This window comes from Panthera uncia, chromosome D4 (assembly GCF_023721935.1).
Source record: "Panthera uncia isolate 11264 chromosome D4, Puncia_PCG_1.0, whole genome shotgun sequence".
Taxonomy (NCBI): Eukaryota; Metazoa; Chordata; class Mammalia; order Carnivora; family Felidae; genus Panthera; species Panthera uncia.
The window spans coordinates 41932324-41945460 of record NC_064807.1 but is presented as its reverse complement, the minus strand read 5'-3'; the positions used below and the strand labels follow the sequence as shown (position 1 = coordinate 41945460).

Genomic DNA, 13137 nt, shown 5'->3' with positions numbered 1-13137 from the left:
CTTCACAAGGTCTTGTGATACTATTTTCAGGACTGATTGCAAACTTTATAGCATCTAAAGAATTTGGTTAGATTTTTAGCTATGGATTTGTCACTAGGGAACCTTAAGTGACAAAATTTACATCATTCTTACATCCTTTAGCCTACTGATATTAGGAGAAACTTAGAAACATGAGAATAGATCTAATAAAAATTCCAAAACTCTAAAAGAATAGTTAAAAGTGATTAATTTTTAGAATTATTTCAGATGCTGCCTTGTATCATTTGAATTTGAACATGCCTTGTTAATCTTCAATTACTGGTTTGAACACAAAATATATTCCAGTCAAAACTGCATTGCTACTATAAATTTAAGTTAGATATCTGTCAGTCAATTAGTTCAACCAGTGAAAGAGCTAAGTATCACAGATACGATAAAGAAAATATAGAACAGAGTATATAAAAATCTTTCTTATTTTTAATTCTGCTCATTTGAAAAAATGCTACATAATTTCATCTTTACTATCTTTCTTCTCAATGGAATAATTTCTCCCCTGGCATTTACCAAGAAAAATCAGTTACATGAATGAGTTTTTCTGTACTTGTGGACTTCTACCCATGCAGTTGCATTATGAATGGTCATTAGCTGCCAATCTCAGCATTATTACTATAAGGCCCTGTCCCATTGGTCAGTCTTAAAAAATGGCACAGCTGCAAAACAATGTCAGTTATGATTCAGCCCTAATTTTCCCTGTCAACAGCCTTGTTCAACTTCCCAGATATTCCTACTTGTTGCCAAGTCCATTTTGTAAACGAAATCTGCTTTTTGAAAATCACCATATGAATATGTCAACAGGTCATGAAATATTTTCATTACAAATCTTAAAGAAAAACTTAGCTCTAAAGAAACAGTTTGGAAAATGTCTATTTCATTAAGTTCAAGTGTGAAATCTTGATGGAAAACATTTATTTTGGCAACTTGCTATTCTGTTGGTGGCCCTAAAGTATCCTGACCAGACTATCTTTGTGGGAGGTGGAATTGGGGGATTCTAGAGCAAATAAAAAATTCCTTACAAGGAGCCCCTTGGACCATGAGCATCGGGGAAAGACTGGGAAAATCTAAAATACGAATGCCAAGCATAAAAACTTATTCTAAATGTTCCTATGTCATTAGAGTTGTCTCAATTATCCACAGTAAGAACAAAGAAGTAGTGATATAGACCAAAGACAGCAGATAATCCTTAAATTATTCATTGTTCACTTTGGAACAAATGTACATATGTACCCATGTGCGTGTACATGCTCATACACACACACACACACACACACTTCCCTTTCTCAACTCTATTGTTTAAGCCATTTTCTCTGCTTGGGAAGACTTGTCACTGTCATCTGTCAGGCAAAGTCCACTCATCCTTTATGACCTAATACAAATGATGCTTCTTCTGTGAAGCCTTCCCTGCCCTCCCCAGGGAGATAATCACTCTCCTCTCTGCTTTCACATGTATTATGGCATGTCTCTTTATATGTTGGTCTCTCCCAAATGTCTTAGAAGATTCATGGGGTAAAGACAATATCTTACTCATTTCGTAGTCCCTGCAGCCAAGCTCCAAACACAGATAATGCCCAGTAAACATTTTCAATTGATTATTTTCCTAGGCAATCCCAATCTGATTGAGGAAGAGGTATTCTAGAAACATCTACTGATGAACAAAAATATCAGGTGATTTGGGGCGCCTGGGTGGCTCAGTCGGTTAAGCATCCAATTTGGCTCAGGTCATGATATCATGGCTTGTGAGTTTGAACCCCGCGTCGGGCTGGGTGCTGACAGCTCAGAGCCTGGAGCCTGTTTTGGATTCTGTGTCTCCCTCTCTCTGCCCCTCCCCTGTTCACACTCTGTCTCTCTCAAAAATAAATAAACATTAAAAAAATTTTTTTAAAAACCTATCAGGTGAGTTATCAAATTGGGATTAGAAACTGACATAGGCCATTCCCAAAGAACTCAATCAGGAGAGGATTTCATGAGATAATTTTATTTGACCTTTATGATTTTTTTAACCTTTCCAGCACTCACTATTCACACCACTCACAGTACTCTGCTGCCTCTGTTTTATCCCTTTATTATTTAAGGCACAAGTACTATCTGTACTAGGTGGATGGAACCATGCTTTAATGATTATAACTTTCTTTCCTTTCCTTTCCTTTTTAATATCATGTTGTGTTTACAAATTACCACTTGTCACACAGGTCCATAAGCTTATTGTGGCTGCTATCCTCATTTGAAAGTGTGAAAACTGAGAATTAAGAAAATTAAGTGACTTATACGAAGTTAAACAGCTATAAATGATGCCAGGATCACAACGGAAATATCTGTCACTTTCTAATGTCTTAAATAGTACCCTAAACACTGTCTGATGATGCTATAGCTTATACTCATAGTATAAGGAAGATTCTGATTTCATAGAGAAAAAAATCTCAGGATGAGGGAAGTTAAATAGTGCATTCAAAGATCTTAAGGAGTCACAGCCAGAGGCTGGGGCAGGATTCAAGGCTCCATGTAGGTTTATTAATTCAAAGACTCACCTCCTTGATGCTCCTTTTGTAAAAAACAAAAATATGAATGATAAATTTATCATGACACTTAAGTATGACCCTTTGCAAAAAACAGGTAATGCTAACAATATTAAGATACATAAGGCACCAATTTAAATGTTATAGAAGCAACCAGTTTTGAAGTGAAGACTTATGTCTGATACAAAATAAATATTTTTAAAAACAGTATAGTGGGGAGAATAGCTGATGATCAATTATATTCACCCAACTGACTGTTTTGATGTTAGGTATTCACACACACAGAGTGCTACCTACTGAAGAGATTCTCTCCAGTTGGAGAGAAAAGCTTAATGGAGAAGATGTCATTGAGGAGAACCTGGAAGGGCAGGTAGGAGGAGGAAGTGACATGAGGGGCATTCCAGGTGTACACGAGCAGGAGAAGGGTGAGGTGGTTATGAAAAACAGCAGGAAAACATCTTCACATCCCAGGGACATGAAGGAAAGAAGATAAAGTTGGAAGGGTTTTGAATGTCAAGGGGAGTAGGTTTTATTTTACAAGTAACTGTTTTTTATTGTGGTTAAATATACATAAAATTTACCATTTTAATCATTTGTAAGTGCACAGTTCTGTGGCATTAAGTACATTCACATTGTTGGGCAACCATCACCACTCTCCATCTTCAGAATTCTTTTCATCTTCTCCAACTAAACTCTGCCTATTGAATACTAACTCCCCAAGTCCCTTTCTCCACAGCCCCTGACAACCACCATTCCACCATTCTACTCTCTACCAGTTTGACCACTCTAGGAACCTCATTTAAGTGGGATCATACAATATTTGTCCTTTTATCTGGCTTATTTCACCTAGCATAATGTCTTCAGGTTTCATCCACGTTGTTAAATGAGCCAGAATTTCCTTTCTTTTTTCAGGATGAATAATATCCCATTGTATGTATATACTGTATTTTCTTTATCCTTTCATCCATCAGTGGATACAGGGTTGACTCCACCTTTTGGCTACTGTAATTGATGCCACTGTGAACATGGGTGTACAAATATCTGAGTCCCTGCTTTCAATTTTTTGGCGTATATACCCAGAAGCAGAATTGTTAGATCATATGGTAATTCTGTGTTTAATTTTTTGATGGCTCACCACACCATTTTCCAAAGCAGCAGCACCATTTTACGTTCACACCAACAATTCATAGGGTTCCAGTTTTTCCACATCCCTGCGAACATTTTTTTTCTTTATAATACCAATCCTAATGGATGTGAACAAGTAATTTTTAATAACCAAGTATTCAAACTGAATATCAAAGTACTGACTAGTGTTTAAAACACTATAAAAATTTCCATCAACCTTAATTTCTATAGGCTAATTGTTTCATGTAAATAACAGGGCCCGGAAATCCGGAATAGATGGGCTATTATTTCACTGAAACCTTCTAAGGTGGCCAATCACCTTCCATTCCATCCTGAAAGGACAGTAGCTGACACTACATACATTTTCTACAACTTCTCATTGCAAAAGACCAAGAATATTAGGAAATGAGATATGGTACTTATACAAATTGCTTTGTTCCTTTTACTCAAAAGTGAAATTTGTATTATTCCCTCTGCTATTTACAGAAAAATCTAAATATATTGTCAAGAAAATTACATAAACATCCATTATTTCAACTGTCCCTATATGATCTCTGTTAAATTGTTTTCTATATAACTTTCTATACCCTAAACTCAAACACTAAATTTTTTTTATCATAAAATGAAAGTCCAAACTCCAGGGCAACAAGGCTCTAGATCTATCAATAAGAAAGTTTGTTTTATGGAGAGATATGTAAAAATTAATTTATGAGTGTACGAACTGATTTGTAGAACTCACCACTTTCATATTTTTCCACTTTCATCAATTCAACTATTGTCTATGCACAAAACTTAATTGCTTAAAAATGGAAATCTTATGGGTGCCTGGGTGGCTCAGTCAGTTGAGCGACCAACTTCGGCTCAGGTAATGATCTCAAGGTTTGTGAGTTTGAGCCCCGCGTCAGGCTCTGTGCTGACAGCTCCGAGCCTGGAGCCTGCTTCTGATTCTGTGTCTCCCTTTCTCTCTGCCCCTCCCCCACTCATGCTCTCTCTCTGTGTCAGAAATAAACACTAAAAAAAAATTTTTTTTTTTAAATGGAAACTTTATTCCCTCTGTAAAATATACCTATTGCTAAATGTATTTTGCTAAAACTTTCAAGAAGATAGTGCTTTGAGATAAAATTAAGCGTGAAAACTTTCCAGCTGAAAGCTCCCACCCCTTCTTTTTTTAAGTGTTCAGGAAGCGAGTAAAAAGAGGGTTACGACTGAAATTAATTTTAGAATGTGATGAGAGAGACAAAAGCAAAAAAACCAAGTTTATACAACAAGTCAAGCAAACCCAAGAATTAAATGTCTAATAACAAAATTAACTCAATCCCATGAGATTTTTGATTAGGAGATGCCTTTATAAGAAGAGTTGATTGTGAAGTTTAAATAATAGACCAATGTTTGAGTCTTCTTAAAATTGCAAGCAATCAGCAATCATAAGTCATCAAAATCAGAAGCCTTGAATATGGAAAACATAAAATATAAGAAGTAGACACTGTTTTCAAAGTGCTTGAAATAAAAAAGACGAAGTTAACATATGCAAAATTAAAATATAACAATGGCCTTAATCAAGGACCAATGCCCAACTTTATACCGAAATTGTTATAAGCAGCAATTTAATCAACTATAACCTTCCTTGTCAGATATCATTTAAAAGTTTTCTAAAGTACATCTAAATCAATTAAACAAAGCAGTGCAGTTACCAATCCCTTAAAATTGTATTTAATATGCTGTATATCAAAGTGTACAGTACCAGTTCTTATCTTACTGCTTAATAATAACTGCTTTATTTTTATGATAATAAATCAGAACGTAGAAGAATGTAGTTAAGATAGTCATGGGATTCAGAGAGGCAGGATTGGGGAGATGCTCATCTAACCTCATCTAATCTTTAAGAAGATTTAGGATTTTGCGATGGCTCTTAAAGAAATCGATTTGGGCTATTTCACTTTTTTATTCATTATAAATTCCTTTGTGTGAAGCACAGGCAATAGATTTCCAGCCGCTGGTCATTCAGTTTTATTTAACGTTAGGTTCTATTCCTTCAGACTGTAATTGCAATGGCTAACTGCTTGCGGGCTTCTCTCCTTTATTTGGTGATCCCTTTCTCTGGGGAGGTCTACTTTCCCTTTAGTTTGGACTCCCTCTGATGCCTGCTTTGCTCTATAACAAAGAAAACATCTGCCTAGTCAATGACACTTAGATGACCGAGGGACACATCAAACCTTATATGCCTAAAATCGGAATTCCTGATTTTCAAAAAAAATTTGCTTCACACATAGTCTTCCTCCATTTTGGTAAATGACAATTTGCTGAGAGCAAAATTCCTGGAGTCCTCCTTGACTCTCCTCTTCTTCTCACACTTCATATCTGGTTCGACAGTTGATCTCGTTGATTCTACGCTCCAAATAGATCTATAATCAGACCATTTCTCACCACCTCCAATGCTCTGCCCTGCTCCAAGCCACTATTATGTCTAGCCTGCATTACACAGATAATCCCCTCAATGCCATCCCTGCTCCCAGCCCTGAGCCTGCTATAGTAATTTCTCTAAGCAGCAGATGAGCCTTCCAGTGGCCAACCAGTCAGTTAACACATATATAAGGTTTATTAGCCACCAGGCACTGTACAAAGTACTTAAGTTACAGTAAGTCATTTTATCATCACAACCCTGTAAAGTTACAATTATCATCCCCATTTACAGAGGAGGCAACTGAGGCCAGAAAGGTTAAGTATTGTGCTCAAGGTCACACAGCTGTTAAGTGGAAAAGGTGGGATTCAAATCCAGACAGTCTGGGCATTAGTTCCTCTATTGTTTCCAAAGGGCTCACATCTTCTTTAGAGTAAAAACAGTCTTCAAGGTTCTATATAATCTGGCCCTCTCTCAACATGTCTGCTATTGTTTCTTCCCTCCTTCCACTTGTCTCACCACCTCCGGCTCTTTCTAAAACACACCAGCACTTACTGTTTCCCCAGCTTTGAACACTCTTCCTCCAGACACCCACACCACATGGTTTGCTCAAATGTCAGATTGTTACCAGAGTCTTACCTAATGATACTATTTAAGATCGCAGTCCTTGTCTACCTTCATTCATCTCCCCTGCCTGCTTTATTTTTATCCCCAATATGGACCATCATCTGACAAGACATATATTTTAATTGTGTATATCTGTGCCTCACCATAGTGTACATTACATGATGGTAAGGATTTTTGTCTGTTTTGTTCACTTTTGGTCTTCAACACCTAGAATAGTGTTTGGCACTTGGGAGGGAGTGAGGGAGGGAGGGAGAGGGGAAGCAGGGGAAGTCAGCTTGAGCTAGGCATGGTAATTGATTGGTTTACTTCACAGCTTCAGATATGACTATGAATTGCACACTAATTAGAAGCTGGGAGAATTCCATCACCACATCCTAATCCAACTGCAAAGAGCAGACCACACTTACCTAACTGGTATGAGAAGCAGTGTCTCAAGATAAGAGTCTTGAGTTTCACTAAGGCAAGGAATTTTACCTCACTCTGTGAAGTGGCTGGGGAAGTAGGAAAGTCTGTTTAAATGGGGAAATGGGAGGAGAGAAGTATTCTTAAGAATCAAAGGAAAGATTATTTTCCATTTTTAATGTTTTAATTGGCCTCCCTTAATTTTCAGAACACTTTATTTCATCTTTACTGACTCATGTCTAGAATTCTGAGTACAGAGAAAACAGGACGATGGTCTTGGTCTATCAAAATGAGAATTGGGGCAAAGGGTTTTCTAAGGTAGTAATTCTAAAAAAAAAAAAAAAAAGAGTAATAAATAACTAAATTTTCAGGGCAAGAGCAAGAATATCATGTTGGAAGTGGGGGAAATAAGCTAACATTAATGTCAGGAATTATATTTACAAGTTATACAGAATATCCAGAACCATTGTTTAAAATTAATGCCTTATGGACAAGGTTATTCACACAATCCCGAATAGCAGGCACAAAAGAGCAAATTGTTCCTCATAAAGAACCCTGGTTGCACCAGGTTTGGAATTAGAATTCCAGATGACTGCAGGTCTGTCTTTCATATAACTCTTAAGTGCTCTGAGATTTTTCAGAGCTTTACACAAGTGCGGGTTTAAGCCTGAAATTACCTACAGCATTTGAACCTAGCCAAAGGCTAAATACCAACATTAAAACCAGACATAGATTTTTCTTGGGTGATGTATGCCATAGTCAAGCTTATGGGCATTTTTATCCAGAAAAGCCTAGTCTCATTGGCATTGAAAGATTTCCTAACACAATCACTTTCTTCTTCAATGACTTTAGCCAATGTTAGATAAATATCTTGAGATATTTCGGTGCTACAGAGTTCTAGCCTTCAGCCTGGAAGTTATACAAGAAAAACCTGCTTTCAAAGTGTCTTAACCTACACTTAATCACTGATTTTCCAATTCTCCTAGGTTTCTCAGACTATCTCTGCTCCAGTGACCCCGAAGACCTCACTAATTGACTTAAATAGTAGTCAAACTTAGAGATAAAAAATTAATGTTTGGCCCCAAATCCTTTTTACTGGTCTCAAATCTTATGTTCCATATGTGGGTCTATAATGCTATTGCAATAGACATGCTTTTATTTTCTCCATTTATTTAACCCTCAACCAACAATATTTTGCTTAGCAGTTGATTGTATCAGAGTCTAAGTTCCTAGAACATAAGTTGTGGCATATCATTTTCACTTGCAGTTGGTCACATTGGTTTTAACTTTTACGTTTTTTTAAAGGTTTTATTTTTAAGTAATTCCTACACCTAAATGGGACTTGAACCCACAACTCCAAGATCAAGAATCACATGCTTCATCAACTGAGCCAGCCAGGCACCTCAGTGGTTTTCACTTTTAATTATGGGCTTTTCTACCCTCCTTATCAATTTTCTTATGTAGTTCATCATTTAAAGATTTTTAGATAATTGAGGCCACTCTTTCTTAGTCCCTTAACCTCTTTTACTTCTTCCTTCTTTACCTCTTCCTCTTCTCAGCTCCTCCTCCTGCCAGTTCCTTCACAGTAGCTAAGCTGAGGGACATGGGAGGAACGAGCCCAGCATCTGTCTGAGACCATACCAGGAGATCATCTAGAGACAAGCCAGAGGCAGGGATTCATAGCTCTGGGGGGGTCATCTAGTTTGGGGAGGCTTTACCAGTGGGCATGTGAAGGGTGGTATGTGCCTCAGGTGTTCTTTAGAGGCTAAAAATAGGGGAGGGACGCCTGGGTGGCTCAGTCGGTTCAGCGTCCAATCTCGGCTCAGGTCATGACCTCACAGTTCGTGAGTTGGAGCCCCACATAGGGTTCTGTGCTGACAGCTTAGAGCCTGGAGCCTGCTTCGAATTCTGTGTCTCGCTCTCTCTCTCTGCTCCTCCCCCGCTCATGCTCTCTCTCTCCTTCAAAAAATAAATAAAACAATAAAAATAATTAAAAATAGGGGATTGGTCTTGGTAAAAAGTAATAAAATTGCAAATCCCCACCTTAGCTTACATTTTCTACTCATTCAAAACTGAAGATAAGCACTGCTTTATGTTATTTGATAAAATTAAGGTACTGCTATGCCCTTAAAGAAGTCTGCTGCCCTAAAAAGTGTGAATTCAATTTTCAACATTAAAAATAACTATAGTTGCAAACGTGCTTACTCATGTTTTGTTTTTATTTAAAAAAAATTACTCCAACAGATGTATTCCAAAAGAATGATGCATAAGTAAAAGCACTTCAATGCATATTAAACTACCAATTTATAACCTTTATTATATAATACTCTTCAATAATCTTAACCTTCTACTTATGTCCTAAGTACACGTAAAGAGTTTATCTATAGTTTATCTATGATGAGCATACTCTTGTTTCTTCATAGCTATAGCTTTTTATTCAAGGTATTAAGGCTATTGGCTAAAATAATGCAGATACTATTTACATATTCTTTTTTTTATTTTTTTAATGTTTGTTTATTTTTGAGAGAGAGAGAGAGATTGCGAGTGGGGGAAGGGCAGAGAGAGAGGGAGACACAGAATTAGAAGCAGGCTCCAGGCTCTGAGCTGTCAGCACAGAGCCCAACGTGGAGCTTGAACCCACGAACCATGAGATCATGACCTGAGCTGAAGTCGGCCACTTAACCGACTGAGCCACTTGGGCGCCCCTATTTACATATTCTTATATCATAATCTTTAAAAAACTCAACTATTAAAATTACATTAAAAATACAAATAGGGGTACCTGGGTGGCTCAGTCAGTTAAGTGTCTGACTCTTCGTTTCAGCTCAGGTCATGATCTCATGGTTCATGAGTTCGAGCCCTACATCAGGCTCCCAGTGAGAAGCCCACTTGGGATTCTCTCTCTACCCCTCCCCCGCTCATACTCTCATACACGTGTGCAGTTCTCTCTGTCTCTCAAAGTAAATATATAAACTTTTTAAAAAAGAGAAAAATGCAAATAAAAATTGGAGATTCTGCTTTTGTTCTTCAGTCTGTATTTTAAAAAAAGAGAGAAAATCACTTTCTCAGTCTTAAAATTCTATGCCTGATCTTAATTTCTTCAAGATGAGCTTGACCAAATGAAAAAAAATCACTGGATATGAAAATATGCAAAACTGTATCATTTAGATAGACTGATATTAAAGAGTTTTGCCATGATCCATATGAATGCAATTTTCATCAAGTCTTGTTAAATGTTTAATAGGACTACTGTGTACTCTCGTGTACAAGGTCAGTTGTGGGATGGTTAACTATTCTAAAAGACTGGGAATGTTTTATAAAGTGAGAGTAATACAAGGCAGAAAAAACAATGGAAAAGAATTATCTGTGTTACAAGCTTGGGGGAAAAAAAAGATACTCTTTTCACAGTAAAGCATGACTAAATGTGAAAAAATAATAAATACATTTGGAGGCACACAGCTGTAAGCACTAGATTGACTGGCATCTCAGTGGTCTTCAGAATTAAAAGAGCAGTTTTCTATTCTGGAACCACATTCATTCTCTGCCTACTGAATCTGGTGGACTAGACTTCCCAAAGTCCTCCATAGCACAGAGCTGCAAGTTGCAGAAATATTAGCAAGCTGTATAATGTTTTCCTATTTCCAGGAGAATGATGTGTTCAAGACACCATGTAATCTTCATGTGGGAAACACAACTAGAAATATTCTTTTTTTTTTTTAATTTTTTTAACGTTTATTTATTTTTGAGACAGAGAGAGACAGAGCATGAACGGGGGAGGGTCAGAGAGAGGGAGATACAGAATCCGAAACAGGCTCCAGGCTCTGAGCTGTCAGCACAGAGCCGGATGCGGGGCTCGAACTCACTGACCGGTGAGATCATGACCTGAGCCGAAGTCGGCCGCTTAACCGACTGAGCCACCCAGGCGCCCCAGAAATATTCTTTACTTTAAATGTATGTATGATGCTGCCAGATAAATCATCAATATAAAAAGATTGAGTCACAGGGGCGCCTGGGTGGCTCAGTCGGTTGGGCGTCCGACTTCGGCTCAGGTCACGATCTCGCAGTATGTGAGTTCGAGCCCCGCATCGGGCTCTGTGCTGACTCCTCGGAGCCTGGAGCCTGTTTCGGATTCTGTGTCTCCCTTTCTCTCTGACCCTCCCTCTTTCATGCTCTGTCTCTCTCTGTCTCAAAAATAAATAAAAATGTTAAAAAAAAAAAAAAAGATTGAGTCACAAATACATAAAATAGTAACAGTTTTCAATTTCAAATAAGTGTTTTCAAGGCTAGTTACAATAAGAGAGTAGTTTGGTTTTTCTTAACTCAAAATACAAATTGTATTGGTCTAGATGGGCATTGCTGGGTCTAGAGTGAAAGCAGACAGGAGGACAATAGAGTAGAAATGGATGACTACAGAGCAGATCTGGTCCATGACCTGGACTAGATTATCTACACTCAAGTCCAACCCTGCTATTTGGGCAAATCACTTAAAGCTTCTGGGCCTCAGTTTCCTAATTGATATAATTTCCTAATCATCCTAAAAAGGATAAGATAAAGTGTACCACATAGGGTGGTTATCCCTAAAAAATGACAACTTGATTACTAAAGTGTTTTGTAAGCTGCTATTTCAATGCAGGGTTTTGGCCTTCAGGATTAAGTGACTTGCCCCAGATCCAATAGTCAGTCATTTGTAGAAAGAGCATAACTTACAGTAATCTAGTTTCCTGGCTGCTGTCCGTGCCCTTTCTAATACAGTGTACGTTTCTCTCTCATTTTGTGTACATATTCTCAGAAAAGGGGATATGACACAATTTGTAATGTATACGGCATCTTAAAATTTTGATGTAGAGGCATCTTGTATGTGTCTTTCCAGCTTTCCCTTTTCGCGTTTGCACCATGCCTCCCCTTTAGTCTTACAAAACCACTGCTCCTTTAAGACTCACATCACCTAAATTCTCTACTCTTCATCCCCTATCGCTTTGGCATTTCTTTCTTTTTTTTTTTTTTCAGTTTATTTCTTTAGAGAGAAAGAGAGCGAGCAAGCACACAAGCGGGAGAGTGGCAGAGCGAGGGGGAGAGAGAGAATCCAAAGCAGATTCCATGCAGTCAGCACAGAGCCAGATATGGTGCACAATCACATGAACTGTGAGATCATGACCTGAGTGGAAATCAAGAGTTGGACACTCAACCGACTGAGCCACCCAGGCGCCCCCTCCTTGGCATTTCTACCAACTTTGGTCAGAACTCCTTGTTCACATAGGACTTTTACTTCTGGTTCTGTCCTCCCACCTACTCCCAACCCAGGCAGCAATCACAGACTAGACCAACTCAAAGATGAAACATCTATCACTCTACTTCTCATTATTTGACCAACAATTAATTTTTCCTCCATTCCATCTCTGTAATGCTCTCCTTTGGTCATCCTTTGACCCTTCCCATGATCAGTAAACAATCTATTCTAACGATCACTTCCACCCTATCCAGCTCATCTGGCCAGTTACCTCCACTGCAATATGCTTCAACCTAATTATGATCTTCAATCCATCGACTTCCTCACTATCCATCAGTCTTCTTCTGTCTTCAGTTATTCTTATGGTTCTGCTGTGATTCTAAGGTCCTTCAATAAAGCCATGTCTTTGGGAACACATCCAACTTCTGTGTTTTCATACTACTTGCCTGAAAAAACTGACTCTAGATGTTCTCCATAATGGTGCTCCTCAGATATGTACCAAGGCTCACTTAAATATACAAATGGGTTTAAAGGATATCAAAATGGAACTTTGACTTGAGGTATCAGAAAATGATAAACATAAAATTCCGATGTGAAGTACTAACCAGAATGCAAATTTTCAGTGAAAAGAGTGAAAGTGATTCCATGACATTTACAAACCTCTCATCTCTGAAGATGGTAGTTAAAGACTCATTTTGAACAAAAGAGGCTTTGTTTGGTGGGAACAGCTAGAATTCCAAACCAAGTGTCCACCACCAAAGGAAGGGGTGTCTAGGGATACCCACCCTGTAAAGTCAACACTAGACAGG

At 38.0% G+C, this 13137-nt stretch overlaps 1 long non-coding RNA gene across 4 annotated transcripts in view; it reads left to right on the top strand.

Moving 5' to 3' along the window:
* Positions 1 to 1369: 1369 nt before the first annotated feature.
* Positions 1370 to 13137, top strand: part of LOC125913925 (uncharacterized) — a 43004-nt gene continuing 31236 nt past the window's right edge. For 2 of the 4 annotated variants that reach the window (XR_007455179.1, XR_007455175.1), the window contains exons 1-2: positions 1370 to 1542; positions 1638 to 1701. This is a non-coding gene — a long non-coding RNA (uncharacterized LOC125913925). Of the gene's footprint in view, positions 1543 to 1637; positions 1702 to 2818; positions 2920 to 13137 lie in introns of all 4 variants that reach the window. The other 2 variants (XR_007455169.1, XR_007455161.1) reach the window with 2 other exon arrangements.